The following is a 6,752-nucleotide window of genomic DNA, read 5'->3' on the forward strand; positions in this document are numbered from 1 at the left end:
CGGCCACGGCCAGGGCCGCCGGGCAACGCCCGAGTCTGCCGGCTGAGCCGCGGGTGACAAGCGTTCGAGTGCCGGCGACCGCCGCCCGTCTCGGCCCGGCCCTGGAGAAACCCCTCTTGGAGCCCTCGCTCCAGTCGGCAACGGCCACCGGAGCCTGCGGGCAAGCAGCGGCTTCGCGCGGCTTCTGGCAGTCGGAAGCGCCGTGCGCGATAGGTAGGAGGCAGAACGGCCACGGCCAGGGCCGCCGGGCAACGCCCGAGTCTGCCGGCTGAGCCGCGGCTGACAAGCGTTCGAGTGCCGGCGACCGCCGCCCGTCTCGGCCCGGCCCTGGAGAAACCCCTCTTGGAGCCCTCGCTCCAGTCGGCAACGGCCACCGGAGCCTGCGGGCAAGCAGCGGCTTCGCGCGGCTTCTGGCAGTCGGAAGCGCCGTGCGCGATAGGTAGGAGGCAGAACGGCCACGGCCAGGGCCGCCGGGCAACGCCCGAGTCTGCCGGCTGAGCCGCGGGTGACAAGCGTTCGAGTGCCGGCGACCGCCGCCCGTCTCGGCCCGGCCCTGGAGAAACCCCTCTTGGAGCCCTCGCTCCAGTCGGCAACGGCCACCGGAGCCTGCGGGCAAGCAGCGGCTTCGCGCGGCTTCTGGCAGTCGGAAGCGCCGTGCGCGATAGGTAGGAGGCAGAACGGCCACGGCCAGGGCCGCCGGGCAACGCCCGAGTCTGCCGGCTGAGCCGCGGGTGACAAGCGTTCGAGTGCCGGCGACCGCCGCCCGTCTCGGCCCGGCCCTGGAGAAACCCCTCTTGGAGCCCTCGCTCCAGTCGGCAACGGCCACCGGAGCCTGCGGGCAAGCAGCGGCTTCGCGCGGCTTCTGGCAGTCGGAAGCGCCGTGCGCGATAGGTAGGAGGCAGAACGGCCACGGCCACAGCCGCCGTGCAACGCCCGAGTCTGCCGGCTGAACCGCGAGTAGCTGCAGCGGTTCGATGGCGCTGGTCCGCGAGCGCCAGCCCTCTGCCCTAGTATACGGACAGCGAGGTCCCCGGCCCCGGCGGGCTCGAAGAGAACCGTCTTCCCCCAGCGGGGAGGCGCGCGAGCGCCGCCGACTCTTACCATGACGTAACTGGAGGCAGCGCAAAGCAGCGACCCCTTCGGCAGCTCCGAAGAAGAACCGGGCAAGACGTCTACCTGCCAGAACCGCGGTGGAGCCAAAGTCCCGCCGGAGCGAGGTAGACGAGGCATCCCTTTCCGCCGGCAGCTCCGGCGGCCACATCGGGCACACCGGACCCGGCGGACGGTAAAACGGGTAGACCTGGCCTCCCTGCCGGCAGAACGGGTAGACGAGGCCTCCCTGCCTGGAACCGGGTAGACCTGGCATCCCTGCCGGAAGCGGGTAGACCTGGCATCCCTGCCGGTAAAACGGGTAGACCTGTTCTCCCTGCAGGTAAAACGGGTAGACCTGGCCTCCCTGCCGGTAAAACGGGTAGACCTGGCATCCCTGCCGGAAGCGGGTAGACCTGGCATCCCTGCCGGCAAAACGGGTAGACCTGGTCTCCCTGCCGGTAAAACGGGTAGACCTGGTCTCCCTGCAGGTAAAACGGGTAGACCTGTTATCCCTGCCGGCAAAACGGGTAGACCTGGTCTCCCTGCAGCCAGAACGGGTAGACCTGGCATCCCTGCCGGTAAAACGGGTAGACCTGGTCTCCCTGCCGGCAAAAAGGGTAGACCTGTTCTCCCTGCCGCCAGAACGGGTAGACCTGGCCTCCCTGCCGGTAAAACGGGTAGACCTGGTCTCCGTGCAGGTAAAACGGGTAGACCTGGCATCCCTGCCGGCAGAACGGGTAGACCTGGTCTCCCTGCCGCCAGAACGGGTAGACCTGGCATCCCTGCCGGCAAAACGGGTAGACCTGGTCTCCCTGCCGGTAAAACGGGTAGACCTGGCCTCCCTGCAGGTAAAACGGGTAGACCTGTTATCCCTGCCGGCAAAACGGGTAGACCTGGCATCCCTGCCGGCAAAACGGGTAGACCTGGTCTCCCTGCCGGTAAATGGGTAGACCTGGTCTCCCTGCCGCTAGAACGGGTAGACCTGGCCTCCCTGCCGGCAGAACGGGTAGACCTGGCCTCCCTGCCGGTAAAACGGGTAGACCTGGCATCCCTGCAGGTAAAACGGGTAGACCTGGCATCCCTGCCGGCAAAACGGGTAGACCTGGTCTCCCTGCCGGTAAAACGGGTAGACCTGTTCTCCCTGCAGGTAAAACGGGTAGACCTGTTCTCCCTGCCGCCAGAACGGGTAGACCTGGCATCCCTGCCGGCAAAACGGGTAGACCTGGTCTCCCTGCCGGCAAAAAGGGTAGACCTGTTCTCCCTGCCGCCAGAACGGGTAGACCTGGCCTCCCTGCCGGTAAAACGGGTAGACCTGGTCTCCGTGCAGGTAAAACGGGTAGACCTGGCATCCCTGCCGGCAGAACGGGTAGACCTGGTCTCCCTGCCGCCAGAACGGGTAGACCTGGCATCCCTGCCGGCAAAACGGGTAGACCTGGTCTCCCTGCCGGTAAAACGGGTAGACCTGGCCTCCCTGCAGGTAAAACGGTAGACCTGTTATCCCTGCCGGCAAAACGGGTAGACCTGGCATCCCTGCCGGCAAAACGGGTAGACCTGGTCTCCCTGCAGGTAAATGGGTAGACCTGGTCTCCCTGCCGCTAGAACGGGTAGACCTGGCCTCCCTGCCGGCAGAACGGGTAGACCTGGCCTCCCTGCCGGTAAAACGGGTAGACCTGGCATCCCTGCAGGTAAAACGGGTAGACCTGGCATCCCTGCCGGCAAAACGGGTAGACCTGGTCTCCCTGCCGGTAAAACGGGTAGACCTGTTCTCCCTGCAGGTAAAACGGGTAGACCTGTTCTCCCTGCCGCCAGAACGGGTAGACCTGGCATCCCTGCCGGCAAAACGGGTAGACCTGGTCTCCCTGCCGGTAAATGGGTAGACCTGGTCTCCCTGCAGGTAAATCGGGTAGACCTGTTATCCCTGCCGGCAAAACGGGTAGACCTGGTCTCCCTGCAGCCAGAACGGGTAGACCTGGTCTCCCTGCCGGCAAAACGGGTAGACCTGGTCTCCCTGCCGGCAGAACGGGTAGACCTGGTCTCCCTGCCGGTAAATGGGTAGACCTGGTCTCCCTGCCGGCAATATGGGTAGACCTGGCCTCCCTGCAGCCAGAACGGGTAGACCTGGCATCCCTGCCGGTAAATGGGTAGACCTGGCATCCCTGCCGGTAAAACGGGTAGACCTGGCATCCCTGCCGGCAAAACGGGTAGACCTGGTCTCCCTGCCGCTAGAACGGGTAGACCTGGCATCCCTGCCGGTAAAACGGGTAGACCTGGCCTCCCTGCCGGCAATACGGGTAGACCTGGCCTCCCTGCCGGTAAAACGGGTAGACCTGGCATCCCTGCCGGCAGAACGGGTAGACCTGGTCTCCCTGCCGCCAGAACGGGTAGACCTGGCCTCCCTGCAGGTAAAACGGTTAGACCTGGCCTCCCTGCCGGCAGAAGGGGTAGACCTGGCCTCCCTGCCGGCAGAAGGGGTAGACCTGTCCTGCCTGCGGACAGAGCGGGTCGCCCGTGCTGGAGGCCCGTATGCAGGGGTGCCTGCACGGGGTGGGAAGGGCCGGCGGCGGGCTGCCTGTGCTCTCTCAGCCGGGGCGGCGGTGGGGGGGCTTGCGGGGGGTGGCTGGGGTCGGCAGGCCGGCCCTGCCGGAGGCCCGTATGCAGGGGTGCCTGCACGGGGTGGGAAGGGGCGGCGGCGGGGTGCCTGTGCTCTCTCAGCCGGGGCGGCGGTGGGGGGGGTTGCGGGGGGTGGCTGGGGGCGGCAGGCCGGCCCTGCCGGAGGCCCGTATGCAGGGGTGCCTGCACGGGGTGGGAAGGGCCGGCGGCGGGCTGCCTGTGCTGTCTCAGTCGGGGCGGCGGTGGGGGGGCTTGCGGGGGGTGGCTGGGGTCGGCAGGCCGGCCCTGCCGGAGGCCCGTATGCAGGGGTGCCTGCACGGGGTGGGTGGGCCTGCGGCGGGCTGCCTGTGCTCTCTGAGCCGGGGCGGCGGTGGGGGGGGCTTGCGGGGGGTGGCTGGGGTCGGCAGGCCGGCCCTGCCGGAGGCCCGTATGCAGGGGTGCCTGCACGGGGTGGGAAGGGCCGGCGGCGGGCTGCCTGTGCTCTCTCAGCCGGGGCGGCGGTGGGGGGGCTTGTGGGGGGTGGCTGGGGGCGGCAGGCCGGCCGTGCCGGAGGCCCGTATGCAGGGGTGCCTGCACGGGGTGGGAAGGGGCGGCGGCGGGGTGCCTGTGCTGTCTCAGCCGGGGCGGCGGTGGGGGGGCTTGTGGGGGGTGGCTGGGGGCGGCAGGCCGGCCCTGCCGGAGGCCCCTATGCAGGGGTGCCTGCACGGGGTGGGAAGGGCCGGCGGCGGGCTGCCTGTGCTCTCTCAGCCGGGGCGGCGGTGGGGGGGCTTGTGGGGGGTGGCTGGGGGCGGCAGGCCGGCCGTGCCGGAGGCCCGTATGCAGGGGTGCCTGCACGGGGTGGGAAGGGGCGGCGGCGGGGTGCCTGTGCTGTCTCAGCCGGGGCGGCGGTGGGGGGGCTTGTGGGGGGTGGCTGGGGGCGGCAGGCCGGCCCTGCCGGAGGCCCGTATGCAGGGGTGCCTGCACGGGGTGGGAAGGGGCGGCGGCGGGCTGCCTGTGCTCTCTCAGCCGGGGCGGCGGTGGGGGGGCTTGCGGGGGGTGGCTGGGGGCGGCAGGCCGGCCCTGCCGGAGGCCCCTATGCAGGGGTGCCTGCACGGGGTGGGAAGGGCCGGCGGCGGGCTGCCTGTGCTCTCTCAGCCGGGGCGGCGGTGGGGGGGCTTGCGGGGGGTGGCTGGGGGCGGCAGGCCGGCCCTGCCGGAGGCCCGTATGCAGGGGTGCCTGCACGGGGTGGGAAGGGGCGGCGGCGGGCTGCCTCTGCTCTCTCAGCAGGGGCGGCGGTGGGGGGGCTTGCGGGGGGTGGCTGGGGTCGGCAGGCCGGCCCTGCCGGAGGCCCGTATGCAGGGGTGCCTGCACGGGGTGGGAAGGGGCGGCGGCGGGCTGCCTGTGCTCTCTCAGCCGGGGCGGCGGTGGGGGGGCTTGCGGGGGGTGGCTGGGGTCGGCAGGCCGGCCCTGCCGGAGGCCCGTATGCAGGGGTGCCTGCACGGGGTGGGTGGGCCTGCGGCGGGCTGCCTGTGCTCTCTGAGCCGGGGCGGCGGTGGGGGGGGCTTGCGGGGGGTGGCTGGGGTCGGCAGGCCGGCCCTGCCGGAGGCCCGTATGCAGGGGTGCCTGCACGGGGTGGGTGGGCCTGCGGCGGGCTGCCTGTGCTCTCTGAGCCGGGGCGGCGGTGGGGGGGGCTTGCGGGGGGTGGCTGGGGGCGGCAGGCCGGCCCTGCCGGAGGCCCGTATGCAGGGGTGCCTGCACGGGGTGGGAAGGGGCGGCGGCGGGGTGCCTGTGCTCTCTCAGCCGGGGCGGCGGTGGGGGGGCTTGCGGGGGTTGTCTGGGGGCGGCAGGCCGGTCCTGCCGGAGGCCCGTATGCAGGGGTGCCTGCACGGGGTGGGAAGGGGCGGCGGCGGGCTGCCTGTGCTGTCTCAGCCGGGGCGGCGGTGGGGGGGCTTGTGGGGGGTGGCTGGGGGCGGCAGGCCGGCCCGGCCGGAGGCCCGTATGCAGGGGTGCCTGCACGGGGTAGGAAGGGCCGGCGGCGGGGTGCCTGTGCTCTCTCAGCCGAGGCGGCGGTGGGGGGGCTTGTGGGGGGTGGCTGGGGGCGGCAGGCCGGCCCTGCCGGAGGCCCGTATGCAGGGGTGCCTGCACGGGGTGGGAAGGGGCAGCGGCGGGCTGCCTCTGCTGTCTCAGCCGGGGCGGCGGTGGGGGGGCCTGCGGCGGGTGGCTGGGGGCGGCAGGCCGGCCCTGCCGGAGGCCCGTATGCAGGGGTGCCTGCACGGGGTGGGAAGGGCCGGCGGCGGGCTGCCTGTGCTCTCTGAGCCGGGGCGGCGGTGGGGGGGCTTGCGGAGGGGTGGCTGGGGTCGGCAGGCCGGCCCTGCCGGAGGCCCGTATGCAGGGGTGCCTGCACGGGGTGGGAAGGGCCGGCGGCGGGCTGCCTGTGCTGTCTCAGCCGGGGCGGCGGTGGGGGGGCTTGCAAGGGGTGGCTGGGGGCGGCAGGCCGGCCCTGCCGGAGGCCCGTATGCAGGGGTGCCTGCACGGGGTGGGAAGGGCCGGCGGCGGGCTGCCTGTGCTCTCTCAGCCGGGGCGGCGGTGGGGGGGGTTGCGGGGGGTGGCTGGGGGCGGCAGGCCGGCCCTGCCGGAGGCCCGTATGCAGGGGTGCCTGCACGGGGTGGGAAGGGCCGGCGGCGGGCTGCCTGTGCTGTCTCAGTCGGGGCGGCGGTGGGGGGGCTTGCGGGGGGTGGCTGGGGTCGGCAGGCCGGCCCTGCCGGAGGCCCGTATGCAGGGGTGCCTGCACGGGGTGGGTGGGCCTGCGGCGGGCTGCCTGTGCTCTCTGAGCCGGGGCGGCGGTGGGGGGGGCTTGCGGGGGGTGGCTGGGGGTCGGCAGGCCGGCCCTGCCGGAGGCCCGTATGCAGGGGTGCCTGCACGGGGTGGGAAGGGCCGGCGGCGGGCTGCCTGTGCTCTCTCAGCCGGGGCGGCGGTGGGGGGGGTTGCGGGGGGTGGCTGTGGGCGGCAGGCCGGCCCTGCCGGAGGCCCGTATGCAGGGGTGCCTGCACGGGGTGGGAAGGGCCGGCGGC

This window comes from Opisthocomus hoazin, unplaced genomic scaffold (assembly GCF_030867145.1).
Source record: "Opisthocomus hoazin isolate bOpiHoa1 unplaced genomic scaffold, bOpiHoa1.hap1 HAP1_SCAFFOLD_179, whole genome shotgun sequence".
NCBI classification, from domain to species: domain Eukaryota; kingdom Metazoa; phylum Chordata; class Aves; order Opisthocomiformes; family Opisthocomidae; genus Opisthocomus; species Opisthocomus hoazin.